Below are 25,078 nucleotides of genomic sequence, written 5' to 3'. Positions count from 1 at the left end.
TTGCCTCTTGCAAACTAAATAATAACAAAATAAATAACATTCCAAATACTGAAGGTAAGAAATGGAATGCTATTAAAAGCTTCACAGTAAAGCTACTTTTTCCCTGTTAGCATGTCTGCTTCTTGTAGTGCCCTCTACATTAATGGTCCCTCGGGTACAGTTACTTTCTGTAATGCAAACATTCTTTGCAGTCCCCTTGGCATACCTGCCTAGTTTGAAATTAAAGACTGCCTCTCAAATTCTGCACATTGTGAACTGAATTTAATTGCACAACATGTCTTTTTTTTGAATTTTCAAAATATCTGCCTTCAGAAAGGGGTATAATTTAATGTTCTACAGGTAAAATCACACACAAAAAAAAGATTTTGCAATTTTTTGCTTGTGCAAAATTGTAGTCTTCCACACACCATTACTAGAAACCACCTACATGTACTTGTCCTCACTTGTCTTTTATTGAGTGCAATTTTAACGTTGCAAAGAAAAACTCCCTCATAATTGGAATGATTTTAATGACTTCAAATCTACATTGATGGGGAAGGAAGATTTAATTTGGTATTAATTTGATTTTCAACACTTTAAGTTTTTAATTCATTACCCAAAAGGTAAACTTGCTACATGGCTTTAATAAAGGTTCATTGTCAGAGATACAGCAGCATAAATTTCTCTCCGTGATAACTGCAGACAAGCCTCTGCAGTTTTTTCTTGCATGCTTCATTGATTTCAGCCATAGCTGAACTTCACCTCCTTAGCTCAGCACCTTCCAAAAGGAGTGGGGAGGTGCAATTTGCAGAGGGCAAAAGACCAGCAAGCTTCAGCCCTGACTGCCATCCTATGATCTCTTGTTGAAGGTTTGTACACAACTATTTACATTCATCTGCATTTTTTACTAAAATAGCCTGATTCAAATGGTCTCCCACTGTTTCGTGCTGGCGCAATGCAACAGACTCATTCTGTCCAATTTCTCTAAGGCATAGTATATCAGTAAAAATGTTCTTCATTTCTGTTTATGAGCAATATGGGCAGAAAATTTCATTTCTATGTGGCTTTAAGAAAGGGAAATGTCCCAAGAGACTTCGTGGATTATAATGAGAGAAAGGTTGTCGCCAAATAAAAGAAAATATTGAGACAAATGATGAAATACTTCACAGTAGAGACAGGTTTGAAGAAGTGTCTTCAGCAGGGGGGGATCCCCTTTGAGACAAATTTCCAGAACTGGAATCACGATGACTGAATGAAGGGAATGGAGAAAATATAAATGGCCAAAGTTGCAGAAATGCAATGTTGTTAGAAGGATTAAGACAAAACACCGTTACAGAGATAGGAAAGGCTTGTGAATAGAGAACTTCCAATGAAGCAAATTTGAATTTCAGTTTGAGCCAATTGGAAGCTCATATAAATCAGAAGACATCTGGGTTATTGATGGGTGGAATCTGGTGCAGTTTGAGACATGGGCAGCAAAGCTTTAATGATCTTAAGACTGTTAAGAGTGGAAGACAGGATGCTGGCAATGAATGCACTGAAATAACTAGCATGGTTCTAACAACAGCATAGCCGAGAATTTCAGCAGCGAGTGAACGGAGTCCGGGGTGGCAGATTGTCAATGCTACAGAGGTAGAAGTAGGTGACCTTTGTGCTCGCTTCATCAAATACATTTTTATCTTTCCTTTTATAAAGAAATGTCTCTCTAGTCGTGTTACTCTTCTCCCTTGAATTATTTCTTCTTCCTGTTGCTCTTCAATTTCCTGTTCTTTTACAGCTACCTTTTGTGATTACTTCCCACAATATTCTTGCTGTAAGACGGAATCACAGCAAACAGGGAAGGGAAATTGATAGAGCTGGGGATAGCTTTCATTTAACCACGACTTAAGAAAGAACCAAGAACAGACATAGTCCAAGTATCGGCTGGACCTTTCCTTGCCTTGATGTGCAGTGACTACTTCAGTGGATGCCAGACAAAAAAAAAACAGTGGGGATTCCATCTCCTCCAGAGATAGAAGATTCGGCCAATATTTGCTGTCTAGGTATGCTCATGAAGAACGGTTACTCAGCAACATAATGAAGATTACCTATGAAATGTGCAAGGACTCAATAGCTTTAGAAAGCAGTGGGGAGCAATTTGATAGTGAAAAATATAGATGGGTAATGCCATGAAAACAGCACTACTCAGGTCGTGTTTGTCTATTAAATGCCTCATTTCTGTAAGATACACTGACATAAGGGGCATTTAAGTTGTCAAAGCATCCCAAAGATTAAAACTACAATGTGCATGAAATACTGCACAAAATGTTAACCTTTATGGCAATGGGGTAACCAGATATTACCAGATCATAATTCAGTCATGCATGCATTAACCCTCTTAAGTCAGTGTGCATTGTCAGGGCATATGATCTTTTGTATTTGGTTTATGTCAATTATATGGTTGATAATACTTGATTCATGACTTGTGTCTGAAGTCCCATTTAGATAGTTTCAAGGATACAATAACTATTAGACAGATCTGCTGCCACAGTCACCACTGAAAACAGAATTTTATACTATTTCTTGGAAAATTCCAGCTGCATATCCTGAAGCCTTGATCTCAAGGAGATCAAAAAAGACATCACACCAACAAGGTGCACCTATTTACCTACTGGGCCGAGGTGACAAATAGCTATAAGTGGTCTAAACGTTCTTTGTTATTGTGGCCCATCTGCCAATTCAAATTTATGCAGCACATCACCTGGAAGAATTAGTGAATTTATTAAATTTTACTAATATTTGTAACCAATCTCTGAATCCCAAGTTGTTTATTATTCTTTCAATAAAGCCAACATTTGTTGCCCATTCCTAATTGACCTTAAAATGAACAGCATGCTTGGCCATTTCAGTGGGAAGTGAAGAGTCAACCATATTGCCATAGGTTTGAAGTCAAATGTAGGTCGGGCCAGGTCAGGCTTTTAGGTTCGTCTCCTAAAGGACATAGAGAACCAGATGGGTTTTTACAACAATTGATGATGTTTTCAAGATAATCATTACAGAGACCAGCTTTGTAAAAAAAAATCAGATTTATTTTTGAATTTAAGTTCCATCAGCTGCTGTGGTGGGATGTGAACCTATCTTCTCGAAGTGTTAGTCCAGACCACTGGATTACTACTCCACTGACGCTATTTACTACGTCACCATCTCCCCTAAGACAAGGTTTTGGTTTTGAGGGCTTCCAAATAGTCAGAAATCCTTTTACTTCACTCCCCAATATGCTGGATATGCCTGGATTAAACCATGACGGCTGGATTTTTTTTCGCCCATGAGTCTGTGCTGCAAATGACTCTATGACTCCATTCAGAGTTAATTTGGTAAAATTCCACCTGCTATTCCTTTCGGCATAATTTAAACAGTTGCATATTCGTCATTTCAAGGCAGACTGGAACAACATTGACCTTGAGGAAAACACATATGGTCAGAAAACAAAATGGCTGCTCAGTCGAGTGATTGATAATGGATGTTCTCATTGCAATTGCATTTCTGACATAGGTCACAAAATCCTTTAGGTGACGAACCTAAAAGCCTGACCTGGCCCGACCTACATTTGACTTCAAACCTATGGCAATATAGTTGACTCTTCACTTCCCACCAAAATGGCCAAGCATGCTGTTCATTTTAAGGTCAATTAGGAATGGGCAACAAATGTTGGCTTTATTGAAAGAATAATAAACAACTTGGGATTCAGAGATTGGTTACAAATATTAGCACAATTTAATAAATTCACTAATTCTTCCAGGTGATGTGCTGCATAAATTTGACCAGCACTTTGCAGAGGGAAAAAAAACCAGTGTGTTTACATTAGCTGTGAATGTCACTTTTGACTAAATAGGGTCACAAATGTTACTTATAGCATGACAAGTTCCAAAAACAAGTCAAAATTCCTTTTGTACTCAAAACTTCTTTGGGAAAGCCGCTAGCATGCTGGATAGTTAGTGCCTATGGGTGTTGTTTATATGGGTTTCTAGAAGGTTTTGCATAAGAGGTTGATAAAGTTGACAAAATTAAAAGTGCGTGGAGAAATGAAGGTGGAAGAGAGAGAAAGCAGGATAAAGAACTTGCTCTCTGCTTGGCATAATATGTCAAGTGGTACAACCCAAGAATTAGTACCGGGGCTTGAAACACTTACCATATACAGTAATATAAGTGGATGACTGAATAGTGAGTTATGTCCCCACAGTTGTTATTAACACCAAGTTGGGAAACATGGTGCTGAGTGTGAACAGGGGCAAGACTTTACAAAGGCACACAGGAAGGCTAAGTAAGTGGGCAAAACTGTGGCAATTAATGATCAATCTGGGGGAGCAGAAGCATGAGGATCTGCAAGAGATGATTTGGAATATTTTCTTAACAGGCAGCAAGTAAGAAACATGAAGAACTCAAGGGATTTATGTGTCCATTCATGGAAATTTGCTGAAAGCCAGTGCACAGGCAGAACAATTCATCAAAAGAGCTAATGAATTTGTTTTTAATTCAAAGTCACTTGAAATTTAAAAATGAAACAGTATTGCTCTAGTTGGATACAAGACCATAGCTGGAGCATCATGTTCAGTTTGGGCACTAGACCGCAGGAGAGATATATTGCAGGATGAACTACACAGATTGAGAAGAACAAAACCAAATTATGAGAACATATTCCATAAATTTGGTTTATAGTCCCTTGTGTTTAGAGCCTTGAAAAATGGCCACTTTGAGGTGTTTAGAATCTGCAAAAGGATCTGGTAGGGTAAACCCAGAGAATCTATTTCCTCTGGTAGGGAAATACAGATCAAAGGGAGATAATGGTTAAAATTAGAGCGAGCTCATTCAGGAATTAAAATTTGGTAATTAATCCCATGCAAGTTAAAGTTTTCCATGATTATGAGACTAAAGGGGAAGAAATGGAGTTGAGATACAAATCAGCCACAGTTTAGCTGAACAAAAGAACAGACTTTAGGAACTGAATGATTTCATTGTTTTCCTATGGAGATTTCACAAGTATCATTAACCACTATTAAAAAATAATACAATATTGTGTAACACAAATCAGCAGAGGCGCAGGTATGCAATTACAAAGTCTTATAGAACAGTACAGCACAATACAGGCCTTTCGGCCCATGATGTTGTGCTGACCTATTATCCTACTAAGATCAAACTACCCTGCGTTACCTACATTATACTATCATCCATGTGCTGATTCAAGAGTCGCTTAAATGTCCTTAATGTATCTGACTACACTACCACTGCCGGCAGCGCATTCCACACACCCACCACTCTTGTCAGCAACCATTTAATTCAAACTAGGGTCTGCCTTGGCAAAAAAGCTACTCCAAAGATTTCCTCATAGAATCATTTCATCTGATAATCCAGGTTTCAGTTATTGCTCCCTCATCTTTCTTTCCATTAAGCACCATCTCATGCTGATCAATGGTTGTCCCTTATTTTCTCTCATTAAGGCGTTGTTTTCTTGTTTGTACAATGCTGACATTCAGTTTTTCTTGAGTATTTCTTTCTTTCTCTCTCTCACACACACAATGTTTGTGGCTGAGTGAGATAAAAGCAAAACTCATCAATGGACAATATCTGACTGTCATGGTTATGAGTGCTGCACTATCTAATTTCAAGTATCATGTCTCTAATCAGGACAGGTTGAACACAAATTACTCATGTTAATTGACCAGATTCTAAATTTATGCGAGTTAATACTAACTGGACACTTGTATTCTGCAGAAGTCTCAAGTGAATATTAAGGTTGTTGGATGAACATGACAGATTGATGAGGTGTAACTGCAATAAAACCAAACCTGAGTGTGTTACAGCACAGGAGGAGGGTTCTTGGGGGTTCTTGGGCTGTAACATCTGTCAAGGAGATTTCTCCCACACGGACAACCCACCTAATCCCATTACCCTGGCTGCTTCCTGAACTTTTCGTATCATTAAATGTAAAATAGTAGCATTTGTATCTTAAATTTATGGCTGAAGGCATCGGGGAGAAGAATTCCCTTATTTATTCTGGATTCATTGTTCACCATCTGACACTACGGGAGTTATTATTCTGCATTTAAGCAATTAAGAAAGGCAGAACATGCATTTATATAGCATCTTTCATAATTTCAGTCTGTAACAAAGCTCTTTACAGGCAATTAAGTAATTACAAAGTGATGTCACTGCAGGAAATGTGATAATGGCCACATAATCTAGTTTAGCTATACTGATTGATGGCAAAATACTAACCAAGGCATTGGAGACGGATAACTTTCCTTCTCTTTATTGATTCAGTGCCATAGAATCATTTGTGTGCAGAGAAGGCACTTTAATTTAATGTCTCGCATCTGAAATATGGTTCCAGCGTCCATAGCTTAGTGAAGCACTGGCATGTTAAATCTTGAGATAGGGCTCAGCAGATGGCAGAGGTAAAGTTCATATGTGTGTGCAAGTGGAGACACGATTATATAATCTATATTTCCACTGACACAATCAACTCTTTAAAGCTCATTTAACATGGGCTCATTATTACATTTGATTATTTCTATTATTCAGTGCTTTCTTCTCTCAAAAACTAAGTCCGGCCAAAAGAATCTTTAAAGAGTAGCAGCAGGAGAGCTTTTAATTCTAATATCTACTCCTAAAATCTGTCTTTGTGGCAGTACATTTGGTCGACTTGAAGTAAAGTCTTTCATGGCAACTTTCACATTTATCAAAGGGCTATTTTTTCCTGATAAGACAATTTGCCAAGCCTAGCAAGAAATAATTATGAGTCATAATAGAAATTGAAGGGATAAAAAGCTTTCTCTGTGACAGCTCACACCCACTGGGGTACAGTGCTTGCAGGCATGTGAATTTGCAGCAAAGACCGATATAATGCCTGGCATAGGGTACTTTTCACCGGATCTTATTTCAGGAACCGAACCTGCTTCAGAACTCCTCACTGTGCTGACATTGACTCATTTAGCTGTTAGCAAGGCAACTGGTTCAGATATGACAACCGGCCTGTGTTTCTACATTTGGGAGAAGAATAAAAACAGTGAAAGCTAGTCAAGGGCTCTCAACATTATGTGTATTTGCAGAATTAAAGAATGCTGTAGTTCAGACTGAGGCCATTTGGGCAATGAGACTGTTCCAGCTCTTTGAAAGAGGTACTTCCACATTCCTTCTCTTTCTACACAGCCATGCAACTAATGTACATTTGTGGTGCTGAATAACAAGATTGGCTTCTCCTTTGAGGAACAAAGAGCCCGTGAAAGTCCAGCGTCAAAGATATAGAAAGACTGGATACCAACAGCCAGCAAACAAAAATCTCTGTATACTCCAGCATGTATTCAAGAGGGGTGTGCACAATGCAGGGGGAAAGTATAGGCAGTGTTGCTCTGGCTTTCCTATTAGATTTAAGCTTGCTTTTTTTAAATGCGTTACAGTGATGCTGAATGCTCCAGTCATCTGCTGTCTATTCTAAGTAACTTTGCTCAAAATGAACTCATTCCAGAAAGGCTGTTGCCATGAGGTTATACAGATAACAACAGATGGTAGTGAGCTTTGTTCAAGGGGATCTGCTCTGAAGTCCTCCACTCAAGCATGCCAGTAGCATTCTTCACATGCCTCAAGTTGAAGTTTCACTGCTGTGCACCCTGTTTCCAAGACAATTTACCCGCACTGAGCTACACCCTGGCCTCTTATTAAAGTATGATACAATTCCCTGGATGACACTTTATAGAAATTCCTTCTGTGAGAATTTGAACCTTGCTGTCTCCAATCCCTTGCCAAATGAAAAGCCTCACAAAGAATAATATGTGACCCTGCAACAAAGTAGCATGTTAAAAACTCACTTTCATAATTAGAATTTGCCAACTTACTTTGTGAGACTGCTGTTTTGAAAGGGTATTTCTTTGGCTTAAAACTGGAAAAATTTATGACTGAATTTCGAAATTCAGAAGAGATATTACCAAGTTGCTGCCCTTATATTTTCAACCTGAGAGTCGGTTGGCTATACATAGAAGGGGCCAACATTTGCTGAGAAAAAAGTGAATAAATGACACTTGTAATTATAAGCATGCTAATTGACCAGCGACATGAGGCAAGGAAGACATCTCATGAAATGAGAACCACTGGAGGTTACTGGTTGTTTAGAACATTCCACCATTAGCTTTCTGAAAATGTCTTCTCTCACTTAGCTTTCCTACCAGTTTCATTTGCACAAAACAATTGCCCATTAAATTCACCACAGAAAACAAATTTGCACAATTAATTGCATAAATTAGACTGGCACAGTGGCTCAGTAGTTAGCACTGCTGCCTCACAGTGCTAGTGACCCAGGTTCAATTCCACCCTGCAACAACTTTGAGTGGAGACTGAACATTTCTCCCTATGCCTGTGTGAGTTTCTTCCGGACATTCCTGTTTCCTCCCACAGTCCAAAGATGTGCAGATTAGGTGGATTAGTGCTGGGAAATGCAAGGCTACAGGAATAGGGTAGGGGACTGGCTCTGGGTGTGGGTGGGAAGCTCTTTGGAGGGGTCGGTGTGGATTCGATGGGCTGGATGGCCTGCTACCATACTGTAAGGATTCTATGATTCTAAACCAAGGGATAATGGTTAATGACTGCTAATTAACCTCTCACCTAAAAATAAATCATTATGAGTCTTTTCTTTTCCTGTTTTAATCCATTGTTTCTTTCCGTTTCTTTGTTTCTCCTTTTGAGCCCAATTTGACACTGAATTCACTCATTCTTATTCTTACTCCTTTCCAGTTCATTTCCCAATCTTTTCAGTGTGCTGATGAGACTCTTGTGGTGCAGTGGCAGTGTCCCTGCCTCTAGACCAGGACATCCGGGGTTCAAGTCCCACTTGCTACAGAGATGTGTCATAATATGTCTGAATAGATTAATTTAAAAAAGTCTGGATTCATTGTCCTTGAATGTTTTGGGCTACAAATGGATAAATAAGGTTGGAAAAGGATGCCACAATTAGGTTTAGGAATGATGGAAAGACGTACCTCACTTTGTCTGCCATTTGTGACCTTGATAAGAACCATTGTAGGAATAGAAACCTGATGGAGAAATTCCATTGTGAATCTCTGGGATGGATGAGCAGAGATTTGGGAGGTAATATGATGTTCAAGGCCTTTGGAACACAAAGGGGTTGAAGACTGGGCAGTTTTTTGAAAGAAAAGAAGGATTAAGGGGTGATTCTTTTTCAGGAGACATGATGCTGGATTTGAAGTCGAGAGGGAAAACACCCTAACAGGATAAAATGATAACAATAAAAAGTAACCCCAGAATCAGGAAGGGAGCCTGGTCTAACATTCTCTGCAAAATTTGTTGTTGTGCACATCAAATTCTTCAACCTGTGGTACCTTTAAATTATTTTGCATGTCTCTCATGAATCATATTTGATACAGAACAAGGTCTCTATGCTAGTTTCCAGACTGCTTCACAGCCATGCGCTCACACAAATACCTTAGCAGGACCAGATGGTTAATAGTTCATTGTGGTGATGAGACTCTTGTGCAGGGGTAGTGTCCCTGCCTCTAGACCAGGACATTTGGGTTCAAGTCCCAAGAAAGCTGGGCTTGGCTCTCATGGGCAAGTTGAACTTGGGGAGGGCATTGAGATTGACAGCAGAGAGCTAGAGAAAATGCAAGCTCTGTATGGCGAGGAGGGGGTGCATGCAGGGATAGAGGATGGAAGGACGGTGGCAGAGGTAGTTGACAGGATACTCTCAATTTAGGAATAAAGCAGTAAATATACTCCTAGCACTGGTTGTTGGAGGTGAGGCTGGAGGAGGCAGAGGTTTAATAAAATGCGCTGCAGTAGAGAAAAGGTAACAGGGTTGGCTGGAAGAGATAGTAGGAACTGCTGATACTGGAGAATCTGAGATAACAAGGTGTAGAGCTGGATGAACACAGCAGGCCGAGCAGCATCAGAGGAGCAGGAAAGCTGACGTTTCGGGCCTAGACCCATACTGGGCAAATTTGACATTTGAACTGATTGTGTTGTGTGTGTTTCCGGCAGTGGATAACTAAACCAGTTGTCCATCATACCCAGTCACATCTGCATTCTTTAAGTGAATAGCACTGATGGTCATGCCAGGGCAACACTGAATGATAGCAAGAACTGCTGATGCTGGAGTCAGAGACAACACAATGTGGAGCTGGGGGAACACGGCAGACTGCGCAGCATCAGAGATGCAAGAAAGTTGATATTTCAGGGTGGGATCTTCTTCAGAAAATGAAGAAGGGTCCCGACCCAAAACATCAACTTTCCTGTTCCTCTGATGCTGCCTGGTCTGTCATGTTCCTCCAGCTCCACACTGCGTTATCTCTGTCAATAGTGAATGATGTTTTTACTGGGGACTAGGACATCAAAGTTGGAGATGTGAGTGTGCTAAAACAAATCAGTAGCAGCAGAAATATTATGGTGAAAGGGGATCAAAGATTAGATAATTGGGATTTCAACAAGGTGGCTGTAAATGAATTGACAGAGTTTTTGTTCCCAGGGTGGTGCACAGAGGAAGGTGGATTTGGAGGGAGATGTGGATGTGAGCGGAGAAAGATGCAAGGTAATGATCAGAAATGGCTTCATCAGAGATTAACACATTAGGAGTAGAAAGACCAGGTGAAATGAGAAGGTTATGAACGAGGGAGAAGAGATTAGATTAGATTCCCTACAGTGTGGAAACAGGCCCTTCGGCCCAAAAAATCCACACTGCCCCTTGAAGCATCCCACTCAAACCCATCCCCCTATAAGCCACACACCCCTGAACACTACGGGCAATTTAGCATGGCCGATCCACCTAGCCTGCACATCTTTGGACTGTGGGAGGAAACCAGAGCACCCAGAGGAAACCCACGCAGACACAGGGAGAATGTGCAAACTCCACACAGACAGTTGCCTGAGGCTGGAACTGAACCCGGGTCCCGGTGCTCTGAGGCTGCAGTGCTAACCACTGAGCCACCGTGCTGCCCTAATGATGATATGGAGAGAGGGATTAAAGGAGGATAGGAAGGCAATGAACTGAATGAAAGCTCACATTTGAGTTGAAATGATGGTGAAATCACAGTGGATATCCTTTGGGGAATACAGTGGCATGATTGTTTCAACTGATGCAATTAATTTTTAACTAGTCTAACCCATTCCTCTATTTTGTAAACAGAGACCAGTTTTCCATTGCCATAAATTGTCCCAGGTTAGAAAATATTCAGAGACTTTTAACGTCTGTGGGCCACGCTAGGATTGACATCTGCTGTTGTCACACTCCTGACTGATGTCCAGTGTAGACTGGAGGACCATGATTCCCACAGCTAAAATTACTTTTATTTACATTTTCTTTCTTGATTTTATTTTCTTCACTCAATTCAATTTTACTTGTCTTTGCTTTTTCGTATTCTGACAATTTGCGTTGCAGATTAAATGGGTGAGGGAGAGTCTAAGTAACAGCACTTTTTGTTAGTTGCCACTGGAGCAACCTCATAAGAATTCCATCTGTTGATGGACTCATTAATATTTGGGACTTAACTGGACCTCGGTGACGATCCTTCAAGGCAAAGTTGAATTCCCATTTTTAACTGCAAATTCCCAACACTAATGTACTTGCAATTGTTTGCATTGTTGAAATTATAATAAAATGATACTGTTGTTCTGTTGCTAAACATTTTGCTTCTGGAAATAATAATTTGTTGAGAAAGTGCTAATTTTAGTGGGGACACCATTAACTATAAAGCAGTAAACATAGTCACACAGGACATCAAAGAACAAACTTGGATAGTTTAGATGACCTCAATATAACAACAACATTCCTAAAATTACTCTAAATTAAGACTGAATGCAATACAAAGAAATGATGCCTTGTACTATTTTCATTCTCTTTCTGTGTTTATAACTTCTGAAATTGTAGGCCCTGCAAAGAGTCTTAAGAGAGGATAACTCAAACTGTTTCATCTGAGTGAGTCCATACACTGAAACATTAGATTAAAAATGAAAATAACTGTATGTATGTCCACTGAAATCACAAAATCTTCCATGCTGAATGATGGACAGAGTTTTTTGCTGGATTAAAATGGGGCATTAATCCACCAGGTCAACTGATCACAGATTTTTTTTTGGTCGAGGGAGTGGGGAGTGAATTGTGAAACTATATTAAGTACAGAATTTTGCTACATATTTATCAATTTCTGGTTAAGCCTCAGCAGGATTAATGAGTCTGATTAATGCACCACACTTAAAAAGAAGGATATCAGGGGTGTGGAAAGGCTGCAGAGGACATTTATTAAAATGATATCAGGGATTAAAGGTTTCACTTTGTGTGGAGGCCAGGAAAGTTAGCAAGCAGGAACTATTTGCACTGGCAGAAGGGTTGAAAAACAAAGAATACAGACTTAAGTCAAAGGTAAAACAGGTGCAGCCGATGTGGTGGGCAGTAGATGGCAGAACATGTGGAGGGGTGGATGAGACAATTATTTTGTTTAGAGAGTCGCTATGATCTGGAATGCGCTGAGAGAGCGATGACAGTAGATTCAAAGAAGAATTGGATAATCACCTGATTGCAAGATGATAGTGAATAAGAACTGGAACAGGCCATGTAAACCTGCACCATCTGTTAACAAGATCACAACTGCCGCTCTATTTCAACTCGCCACCTTCCCAAACTACCCCATATTCCTACAGTCCCAATTGTTGACTGGAAAATTCCATTGGGTGTCTGCACGGTGACCATGGTGGGTCCTTTCAGATATAGAATTGATTGCTCGCACTTGCAGATGAGTAGCAGTTACCAACCCCACCGACCCCTCCCCAGCCCATAATCAGATTCTTCAAAGTGGTCAAGGTGGGAACATGCCAACAAACTGACAAGTTGGCAGCAGTGGAGAAGTGTAGACTCACCTGCTTTCGTTCTTGCCTCTACAGTTCTTCCAAAATCCAGGCCAAAACTACAGGTTTCTTAACTGGGGAAACATTCTCTCAGTTTCTAACCGACCAATACTCTGAAGAATGTTATACACTGCATTTCAAATAGATCAACTCTCATTCACCTAAATTCCAGGGAATACAGAGTAACTCAAATCAGCCTTATGTTGGAAGGAATGTAGTGAACTTCTGTTGCACTCTCTTTAGCGTAAGTACATCTTTCCTTGGCTTTGGAGCCCAGGCCCATGTGTGCAGTTTCTGCTGTGGCCTCATCAATATCCTGAATAATTGTCATAGTATTTATTTATTCCTACACGTCTACCACTTTGCAACAAAAGCTAAATGATCATGAGCCTTCCGAATTCCAATATGTGACATTTCTATGATTCATGTCCGAAGTTCATCTTGTTGCAGGCATTTCCCAAACTCACACCATGTGAATTTTTTTAAAAATTTTTTCGTATAAAATGGGCAACTTCACATTTTGCCACACTGTGTTCCATCTGTCATATTCTTCCCACTCACCGAACTTGTCCATATCCCTTCGCAAATTCTTAGTGTGCACCAAAGTTCAATCTTAAAAGATAATGCTTGCGTGACTTTGAGGATAATGCAAGGAACTGGGACTAATTTGATAGCTCTTCTAAAGAGCCAGAAGATGCTTAATGGTCCAAATGATCTCATTCTGTGCTACACAATTCTAACACTAAGTACAGTATTAAAAGCTTCCCAACATCAGAAGAGCTTCAAACGTTCCTGCCATAATGTGCAAACAAGATACTTTGTTTTTGCTGTAGTTGTGGCCTGAAGAATTTGTTACTTTCTGGCCTTTTGGGCAAAGTACATCGAAAGCCTTGCTAAGCATAGTGTGAAACATCGGAGGAGTCACTCCAGGCTGTTCTCATGTACTGAGTAACAGGATAGTTAGAGCTTTCAATAGAACTATACGTGATTGCCTGCTCTTTCCTTCTATCTACAAGTAACGACTCATTGGCAAAGAAAATAGTAAACAAATCAACTTATAATAAAAAACGACTCTACTTTAAGAGAACTCAAATAGTTTCTTGTGAATATGGCTGACCAAAGGGAAAGCAATTTTCATAAATATATGAAAAGTTGGATAGTACTTGCAAGATAAAATATAAAGCAATCTGGCTAAATCGAATTCTAAACAGTGAACTAGTCAGCGCTGGTCTTTGCATCAATGTTCCTCCTGCGTATTTGTTGCAGAAAACAAAAAAAAATGCAGTTGAGCACATACCTCAGGCATGGCACACAAATCAGCAAGTAAACGCAGGGAGATGTACCTCTTCCATGGAGACCAGTACCACAGGCTTCCCAACAATAATTAACCAACAAAGGAGTTTAAGAGCCTGCGTTAATACTACGTTTCAACATGAGAATGACTTCCCTAAAGCAAGCAAGACTCAACTGATCTCAACGAGGGCACCTTGCAGAAGGAAGTGTCCAACAGACAAATAGAAAGGAGGCTCAAATTACTTTCCTCCTGCAAACCAATCAAAACCAACTTAACCTGAAACTATGAAGTCAGCGTGCTCTGATGTACTGACTGCCAGTTTCTGTGTGAAACAAAATAACACCTGACACCCAGGGAATTTAGCAAAACACCCACACACTGCCAAAATAAAGTAATTAATGTAATGGTTTCAGGCTGTTTAAGGAAAAGGTTTAATTTAAATCACTTCTTAAGACTTGGTAAAAACACCAGAACATTTTTTAAGCTTTCTTTCCACTGCAGTAAGACTCCACCCCTTCACACATCAACCTATAAGCACTACCTGTTCCTCTCTTTGCTGGTGTGTGTAACTAAGGGAGGTGCAGTGGGAGTAAGTTCATGTTCTGCACAGAAACGCAAGGAATGTTCACCAATTAACATAGACATGACACAGGAACATTTCTGAAGCTGAAATTAGTTGCATCTTATGACCAACAGTCACGCCTCTGCTCAAATAATTTTTCAGTCACTGTCTTTCTCCAGTTAGAAATAAAATCACACGGCGAAGAGGCATACAAACTGCACTTCATGTATCATAAACTATACTTTGAATGCAACGATGTGGAATACATCACCTGAAAGGGTGGCAGACGCAGATTGAATATTTATTTGATATTTATTTGGAAGAAGTGGAGTTGCAGAGCTATGCAGAAATAGCAGGGATCTAGCACCAAAAGGATAGCTTTTTCAAAGGGCCAACACAGCACAAAGGGCCAAATAGCCTGGTTCTGTGTGGACTGATTCTATTCCAATTGCACTCAGTATGTTATATACTTCAACATCATTGGAGGGCAGAAAAGCAAGGCATATGACGAGATGAATTTAAAATACTTTATTCAATAAAAGACAGCTGAGGCTTTGGCAGTAAGTCACTGCAATCTGTGGCAGGGTTCCCAGGTTGGTAGTGGTGTAAAACAGCTTTGGGCCCATGTCTCAAATGCCATCCAATGATCCCTATTAGACACCCACTTCTAGGGAGGTTGGGTGTGATCAAGTTTGGGCCTGGCTAGAATGCCTCTCAGAATCAAAGATTCTCATGACCTGAAATGCTGAGGCCTACAGATGGTCATTGACTGTTTGAACAGAGGACAAGGGGACCAGTGAAAATGCAAACCTGTTTTATCCACCATTTTCAAAAGAGACATCTATTTTTTAATCAGAGAAAATTAAACTTCAATAATTTACTAGAATGCAGCACTTAGTTGTGAAAACTCTTGCAGAGAAGTTTGATTTTTAGGATCGCGAATCAACCAATCTATGCACCAAGAACTATTTCCCCATCAATCAATTATGTGAAACCTTCACTCACTCCAAAAGGAAATCTCTCATCTCTGAGTTGCTGGGCCATAGGAAACTTGCACAGCTTCATGATAATTCAATGGCAACTGAGAGAAAAAAAAAACCCAAAGTGGACGGATAAAACCTAATACTGTGAACAATGTAGAGAAACAAATACAAGTTTGGCTGAAATCATCCAAATAGAAACTGAACTGCTTCCTTATTATGGATACAGAGAATGAATGGGTTTGCAAGCAGGGACTTGGTAATTAGTTTGTCTAAGCATCTCTCAAAAATAATCCATTGTGTTCTGCTGAGGCATCATCAAGGTTAATCACTTCAGAAGGGTGAGAAAGGTCCCAGCACTTATACAGATACCATGCAAGTCAGGACCCTGTCTTATTTCATTTTAACAACCATCACATAAATATCCTTTCCTAAGAAATTTTAATCCTTTGCTCAAATTAAGTCAAAATCTTTTAAAAATCCTACATAAAGACTTAGCAAGGGGATTTTAAAATACATTTTCATTGATGGTGAAAAGAAAGCGTATGTCCAATTTGCCCCAGGCCATGATGTTGCCAATGAAAAAAGAACAAAGAATAGTACAGCACAGGAACAGACCCTTCAGCCCTCCACACCTGGGCTGACACATTTTGTCCTTCCATTCTAAAACTGTCTTCACTTACAGGATCCATATCCCTCTATTCCCTTCTTATACATGTATTTGTCCGGGTGCTTCTTGAAAACTGCCCTTGTGGCTGCTTCCACCACCTCCTCTCGCAGCAAGTTCCAGGCACTCACCACCCTTTGTGTGAAAAACTTCCCTCGCATGTGTTTTTTAAACTTGCCCCCCTCACACCTTGAAACTGTGTCTCCTAGTAATTGACCCCTCCATCCTGGGAAAAAAGCCTCATATTTTCCATGCTATCCATGCCATTCACAATCTTATAAACCTCTATTAGGTTGCCCCTGAACCTCTTGCGTTCTGGTGAAAACAAACCCAGTCTGTCAACCATTTCTTCATAGCTAAAATGCCAGGCAACATAGAACATAGAACAATACAGCACAGAACAGGCCCTTCGGCCCTCGATGTTGCGCCGACCTGTGAACTAATCTAAGCCCGTCCCCCTACACTATCCCATCATCATTCATATGCTTATCCAAGGACTGTTTAAATGCCCCTCATGTGGCTGAGTTAACTACATTGGCAGGCAGGGCGTTCCACTCCCTTACCACTCTCTGAGTAAAGAAACCGCCTCTGACATCTGTCTTGAATCTATCACCCCTCAATTTGTAGCTATGCCCTGGTAAATCTGTTCTGTACCCTTTCCAAAGCATCCTGATCATATGGCGACCAGAATGAAATCAATATTATCTAAACCGCTTCACAAGGAACCATATAAATATTTTAAATAATGCAAAAAAAAGACAAGGTTGCCCACACATTCAAGCATTGGCTATTCAAAAACTGAAAAAAAAATGTTATCTACTTATTGGTAATATTGACTTTGTATGAAGACTGTATCTGACGCATAAACAATATAATCTTTGCTCAGGTATTATAAGTACAATAGTATCAAAAGCAGCTATTGCAAAAGACAAACAAAAGTAAGCGCTATGGATGCTGGAGATCTGAAATAAAAACATGCTCAAGAAACTCAGCAGTTCTGGCAGCATCGACTGAGTTTTGAAGAGGAGTGACATTAGACTTGAAAAGTTAGCTTTGTTTCTCTCTTCTCAAATTCTAACAGGCTGGCTGAGTTTCTCCAGTACTGTGTTTTCTCTGCAATAGACAGTCTTTTGGGATTGGATGGATCTTAACACCTGCCTTCAAAAGACAGTGTACAATGCAGACAGAACATGGTATTCCCCAAGAAGTAATATACTCTGTCAAAACTTCCAATGCAAGCACAGAGTTTCATTCAATTAAATTGAACCCTTAGCTACTGATTATGCAATTCCATCTTCAATCCATTCATATGTTGTGTGTTGAGCACACTAAATATTACACGAATGCCACACAGCAAAGTTACATCCCATACTCCTGACTACCTGCCTGCAACTGTGAAGGGGAAAAATCAAGCTTGTAAACCAAGTTCAATCATATGTATTTCAGTCGGAGTAATTTAATTAATCTTTTAATTGGCATATTAGGAGGGACTTGTAATAACTTAATTTCACTAGTCATCATGTGATATCTCTTTTCCATACCTTAACAACTAACCATTTGGGCCACTTTTTAATGATGGATTTGGCTAAATATTTTGAGTGCATGAGTATACATGAAGTTCATTTTTACTTCTTTATTTTAACCATAATGACATGTGGCACAATCCTATAGTTACTGGACCAGGAAAATCTCCTGCTGAGTACAGGCAAGCCACTATATCACAATGAGCACAAAAACATTTTTTTCTACCTCCTCTCAACTCCCATTTGTAAAGTCATCAGCAGATTTCATTGTCAGCAACAATCTGAGAACAATTACGTCAGGGTTTCTTGGAACAATCTGTCTATTCATTGCTACCTGGGCCCTTTGAGAAAGCACCTCTGCTTTCATCAGGTGTTTCCTGCTATTGAATGCGATTCCTGTGTCAAAACTTGCTTCCTGATCTGGGAGTGAAATTGAAGAACGCCTTCTCCCGTCAGAGTCTGTCAGCTTTACTTCCATCAAAGGATGCAACTAGAATATTTCTAGCGTTAAATAGCAGGTACAAGAAGGATGTAGTAATTGCACAGGTCATTATATAGATTTTATCTTTCAGCTGAATCCCAAAAGAAAGACCAGGTGTGAGCAAGGTCCTTGTGTTGTAGATGCAAAATTCAGTCATAGGCTACCTATTTTGTAACACAAAAGGAGAAGAAATGTGAAAATAATGTAGGAAGCTAGATATCTGAAATTAAGACAAAAACTGCTGGAAATATTCAGCACATCACTGAGCAAGACAATTTGTAGATTCTGAACAGTCTGAGTAGAGCTTCCCGATAAGTATGAAATAATGCCTAATTATAACAAGCAAGTACAATATAACTGGGCACAGTCAACACAGTCTTATGGCAAGGAAATTATGTTTGACAAATCTATTCATTTTTGAGAGTGTAACTAATAAGGTAGATAAATGGGAATCTGTTGATGTAGTCTATTTGGATTTTCAGAAGACTTTCTAGAAGTGCTGAGAAACAGATTACACAAAATAACAAGGAATTGGGGCTAATAAAAGGATGGATTATGTATTGGTTTAACAAACAGAACTCAAAATAGATAAAAACAGTATATTTGGCAACAGCAGGATGTAAGGACGAGGCTGTCGCAAAGATCATTGTGTGGGCCTTCGCCATTTATGATTTATGTCTATGGTTTAGGTGAACAGACATGCTGATGATAAGCTAGGTGGGAAAGTAGGCATTGGGTTGAATGCAAACAGGCTATAAGATTGATTAAATGATTAGTTAAGTGAGTGGGCGAATGAAGTACAAAACTACGGAGGGAAAAATGATTCAAAGACGGAGAGACTAGGAAATGTTGCTTTGCCAAGAGATTTGGGAATCCTTGTATATAAAATGCAGAAAGTTAACATGCAGAAATAGCAGGCAGTGACGAACACAAATAGTATTTTCGCATTTACTGTAAGAATGCTGCAGTATAAAGGCTTAGTTGAGACCACACTTCCACTATTCATACAGTACTCAATTAGACTCCATACCAAAAATATGCTACTTTACAACAAAAAAATTCCAGATTAATTCATGGATTGAGAAGGCTGTTCGAGGAGAGATTGGGAAGACTGGGTTTATACTCTCAGGAGTTTAGAAGAATTAATTATAAGGACCCATTAAGCATGCTTCTCAGAGTCTTTGACATGCTAGATGTCCAGAGGTTGTTGCAGAATCTAAAACTTGGAGCAGCCATTTCAGATTTTGAGAAGTAGAAATGGTTTTCATTCAGAGAATTGTGGATCCTAAGAACTGACTTGCCGAGAATGCTGTGGATGCTATGGTAATGAGTATATCTAAGATTCTAACAAATAGAATTTGGGAACAAAGGAAATCAAATAATATAGGAGATGGTGGGAAAGTGATGCTGATGTTATTCCAATACTTATCCCTGAATAGCTATTACAAAATTTGGTTTAACTGTTCGTTATCATATTGCTATTTGTGGGAGTTTGCTGGATGCAAATTGACTGCTGCATTATTGATGAAAACCAAGTGTGGAGCTGGATGAACACAGCAGGCCAAGCAGCATCTCAGGAGCACAAAAGCTGACGTTTCGGGCCTAGACCCTTCATCAGAGAGGGGCATGGGGAGAGGGTTCTGAAATAAATAGGGAGAGAGGGGGAGGCGAACGGAAGATGGGTAGAGGAGAAGATAGGTGGAGAGGAGAGTATACGTGAGGAGGTGGGGAGGATAGGTCAGTCTGGGGAGGACGGACAGGTCAAGGAGGCGGGATGAGGTTAGTAGGTGGGAAACGGAGGTGCGGCTTGAGGTGGGAGGAGAGGATAGGTGAGAGGAAGAGCAGGTTAGGGAGGCGGGGACCGGTTGGGCTGGTTTTGGGAAGCAGTGGGGCCTGCCCTGGCCGACCTGTTGTCTCCGCCTGCTCCTGCTCCACCGAACTCATCTCCACCTATCTGGACTCCAATTTCTCCCCCTTGGTCCAGGAACTCCCCACCTATGTCCTTGACACCACCCACGCCCTCCACCTCCTCCAGAACTTCCAATTTCCTGGCCCCCAACACCTCATTTTCACCATGGACATCCAGTCCCTATACACCTGCATTCCCCATGCAGATGGCCTCAAGGCCCTCCGCTGCTTCCTGTCCCGCAGGCCCGACCAGTCCCCCTCCACCAACACCCTCATCCGCCTAGCCAAACTCGTCCTCACCCTCAACAACTTCTCTTTCAATTCCTCCCACTTCCTACAGACAAAGGGAGTGGCCATGGGTACCCGAATGGGCCCAAGCTATGCCTGCCTCTTTGTAGGTTACGTGGAACAGTCCCTCTTCTGCACCTACACTGGCCCCAAACCCTACCTCTTCCTCCGTTACATTGATGACTGTATTGGCACCGTCTCTTGCTCCCAAGAGGAGCTCGAACAGTTCATCCACTTCACCAACACCTTCCACCCCAACCTCAAGTTCACCTGGGCAATCTCCAAAACATTCCTCACCTTCCTGGACCTCTCGGTCTCCATCTCAGGCAACCAGCTAGAAACTGATGTCCATTTCAAGCCCACTGACTCCCACAGCTACCTAAAATACACGTCGTCCCACCCACCCCCCTGCAAACGTTCCATCCCCTATTCCGAATTCCTTCGCCTCTGCTGCATCTGCTCCCAGAATGAGGCATTCCACTCCAGCACATCCCAGATGTCCAAGTTCTTCAACGACCGCAACTTGCCCCCAGCAGTGGTCGAGAACATCCTTGACCGTGTCTCCCACATTTCCCACAACACATCCCTCACACCCCGCCCCTGCCACAACCACCCCCAGAGGATCCCCCTCGTTCTCACATACTACCCCACCAACCTCCGGATATAATGCATCATCCTCCAACACTTCCACCATCTACAATCCAACCCCCCCACACAAGACATTTTTCCATCCCCACCCTTGTCTGCTTTCCGGAGAGACCACTCTCTCCGTGACTCCCTTGTTCGCTCCACACTGCCCTCCAACCCCACCACACCCGGCACCTTCCCCTGCAACCGCAGGAAGTGCTACACTTGCCCCGACACTTCCTCCCTCACCCACATCCCAGGCCCCAAGATGACTTTCCATATTAAGCAGATGTTCACCTGCACATCTGCCAATGTAGTATACTGCATCCGCTGTACCCGGTGTGGCTTCCTCTACATTTGGGAAACCAAGCGGAGGCTTGGGGGCCGCTTTGCAGAACACCTCCGCTCGGTTCGCAATAACCAACTGTGCCTCCCAGTCGCGAACCATTTTAACTCCCCCTCCCATTCCTCAGACGACATGTCAATCATGGGCCTCCTGCAGTGCCACAATGATGCCACCCGAAGGTTGCAGGAACAGCAACTCATTCCGCTTGGGAACCCTGCAGCCCAATGGTATCAATGTGGACTTCACAAGTTTCAAAATCTCCCCTTCCCCCACTGCATCACAAAACCAGCCCCGCTCGTCCCCGCCTCCCTAACCTGTTCTTCCTCTCACCTATCCCCTCCTCCCACCTCAAGCTGCACCTCCATTTCCCACCTACAAACCTCATCCCGCCTCCTCGAACGGTCCATCCTCCCCGGACTGACTTATCCACTCCCCACCTCCACACCTATACTCTCCTCTCCACCTATCTTCTCCTCTATCCATCTTCGGTCTGCCTCCCCCTCTCCCTATTTATTTCAGAACCGTCTCCCCATCCCCCTTTTCTGATGAAGGGTCTAGGCCCGAATCGTCAGCTTTTGTGCTCCTGAGATGCTGCTTGGCCTGCTGTGTTCATCCAGCTCCACACTTTGTATTTCTTGGATTCACCAGCATCTGCAGTTCCCATTATCTCTGATACATTATTGAAGTTATTGCATTAAAAGTACTTCATCAGCTGTAAGACATATTGAAACCGGAGAATTAAACAGGTGTGCCACAAATTCAAATTGTTATTAAAAGACATATACTTTATAAAAACCCCTTAATATTTCCAAATGACCACTGTGTAGCTGATTTGAAGATTAAAGATGCACTGTATTTTTTCACATTCCATTTTTTTCAAAGCATATAGTTTCAAAGAAGAACATGAATGTGGCAGCATATTCATCTCCCACATAAATAAACTTCCCTGTCTATCTTAGGAGGTATTTTTCTCATTTCGGATCTCTGTAGTTATTCTTTAATGTTCAAACCACAGAATTATGTCATCAATATTTGTGTCAATTTTTGCTTCCTTAATACCATGCAACTTTGTCTTGTCTCAGTTCTTCGGCTGCTGAAGTTCTCATTTAGGCCTTCAATAAACGCAGACTTGACTGTTTCAATTCACTCCCACATTGTACCCTCTGCAAACTTTTAGGCCATCTAAAACTCTGCTGTCCATATCCTAGACTGCAACTAATCCTGTTCACTATTCCCTTATGTTCACTGATTAACATTGGCTCCTGGTCAAGCAATGTCATGCTCTTAAAAATTTTTATTTTTATTTCCAATCCTTCCAATGGTTTCACTATCCCTTTTGTCTGTTGAATTTCTTTCAGGCTCATCCCCTTCAAGAAATGCACATTCATCTCCTTCTGGTTTCCAAACAATGTTCATTTTAATCAGCCCACCATTCTGGCTGAGTCTTCAGTTATCTCCTCCATAAACTCTGAAATGCTGTTCTCGACATCTCCACCTCCCTACTGTTACCTCCTGAAAACATATGTCTGAGCAAATTTTAAGCCATCTGTCCTATCTTCTTGTGTGGCTTGGTGTCACTTTTGTACAATAAAAAGGCGCCACATAAATATTTTTTGTTTACTGTCATGTTCGAAACTCAGACAAGCCTTTGAGCAGGAGGTGGAGCGTCCAAGCATTTCAGAAAAGGCAGAGATAGATAGAGGGACAGAATCGCAGGGAGTGCAAGAGAAAGAGAAGAGCATGCAATGAAGGTACATCATCTTTCAGTGTACTTTCAGTTCGCCACTTCAGTAGTTACCTTGGTGGAAGCTTGGCTAAACTGTGCGGCATGCCTGTACTGTTAGATATGGTACATGATAACGCAGAACTTGGAAACTCAGGAAAACAAAAATTACTTGAGAAAAAACCCAGCATATTATAATACATAAGCAAAACACACATATAGGTGTAAGTCTGCCATTTTTGATGATTGGAAGGACTTTATAGTTAGGAACATTTTTAATAGTTTTGTTACTCTGGATGTTAGTGAAAATGGATCCAATGCAATTTATTTCTATGATTATAGTCAACACACTCTTCCTAGCATTGCATTCAATGACAAACTCCATTAATACAAAGATTTATGTAAAAGGAATAAACAATATGTTACATACGTGAAATGCGCGAGGTGGTGTCATTAGGTTTTCCAAACAGTACAGCAGGATATAAAATTGCATTTTATCAGCATTTTTTATTTAGATAAATGAGACAAGTTACGTTTTTTAAAATTTTATATCAAGTAATATAATGTACAAGCGTCTGCCCAATGATTGAATTTGGTGTGCACATATACCAAGAAAATCAAATTCTCATGTCAATAAACTTGACACGGAAATCAAACATGACTGAGATTCAACTTATATTTCATCAGAGTAATCATTTTGTATGATGACAATATAATTTCACCAAGGTGAATGTTGCATCAAATTTCACGAGCCATCCATTCTCATGCAAATCATTAAGACAATTCCTGAACACTGACTGCTGGGCATGAACAGAATAGTTCCTTCCGTGTAAGATTTATGTTCTTCCAGCACAAACAGTCTATTTTCTCCCTCATTACTCTGCATGTGAACCCCAATCTGGTGTCCTGTTCAACATTCCTCTGTAATGATAATTAGAGACTGCAATTGGCAGCTTAGAAACAGCCAGAGGCGACTTTAACTCATTTATGCCTATGTTTTTTTTAAAAAAAGGTCTATTTTCTCCTCATGTACTCTGATATTGTTGATTACTGCTGGGGTGTGGTACCTACACATCAGATCTCCTCCAGTATCTTCCTAAAGTGACAGTCTTTGTGTTACTTCAGCTATCTAATGTCAAGAAGCTCAGCAGCCAGTCTTACCTGCATCAAAATTCCACCAGTCAATATCTTCAATGGAGGACAATCACTTAACTAAAATCAAAAGCATTTGACATGGACAATTCTACTCATTCCCACAGCCAAAGGGCTTTGAGGCTATTAGGTTGCTTCCAACATGTTTGCTTATATGAAGAGCTAAGATTGGACAGTGCAGTTATATTACAACCTTACAATGAGACTGCTGATGTTTCACACATGCTTTAACAATTGTCCATGACTCTTCTGAAACTTTAAGAAAAACTGCAGAGTCTGTATTAGACTGTGACACAATAAAAAAATGCATCATCATTCTTTTCTGCAGCCAGAGAAAGGGCTTATTTAAGCCAATTGATAACTTTATAAGCACTAAAGAAAAGCAGCTTTTGTCTTCATTGGGTTCATAAGAACTCTGCTTGCAGTTCCTCTAGCTTTAATTATACTGAACAGTATAACTTTTTTTAATATAAACTTTCATTAGCACTATGTTTGAATTCTGCTGTAGCACATTGAAACAGTTTGTTCTTAGCACAGTTCCTTCAGGATTTGTCCATTCATGAAAGATCAATACAGGAGGTAGTTATTTCTAAATTTAAAAACTACAGGATAATAACAGATTAAGTTAGTAAGTCATAATGACACAGAAGCAGAGAAGAGCATTCATCC

At 40.7% G+C, this 25,078-nt stretch overlaps 1 protein-coding gene across 5 annotated transcripts in view; it reads right to left on the bottom strand.

Moving 5' to 3' along the window:
* shroom3 (shroom family member 3) overlaps positions 1-25,078 on the bottom strand; it is a 402,329-nt gene that overhangs the window by 152,995 nt on the left and 224,256 nt on the right. The window contains exon 1 of one of the 5 annotated variants that reach the window (XM_059646416.1): positions 14,156-14,324. The exons of the other annotated variants lie outside the window; for them this stretch is intronic. The gene's annotated coding sequence lies outside the window, so the exon portion shown is untranslated. Of the gene's footprint in view, positions 1-14,155; positions 14,325-25,078 lie in introns of those variants that run through there. 5 annotated transcript variants of the gene reach the window in all.

Source organism: Stegostoma tigrinum, chromosome 1 (genome assembly GCF_030684315.1).
Source record: "Stegostoma tigrinum isolate sSteTig4 chromosome 1, sSteTig4.hap1, whole genome shotgun sequence".
NCBI lineage: Eukaryota > Metazoa > Chordata > Chondrichthyes > Orectolobiformes > Stegostomatidae > Stegostoma > Stegostoma tigrinum.
The sequence above is the reverse complement of the archived record's forward strand: the minus strand, read 5'-3'. Positions and strand labels throughout refer to the sequence as shown.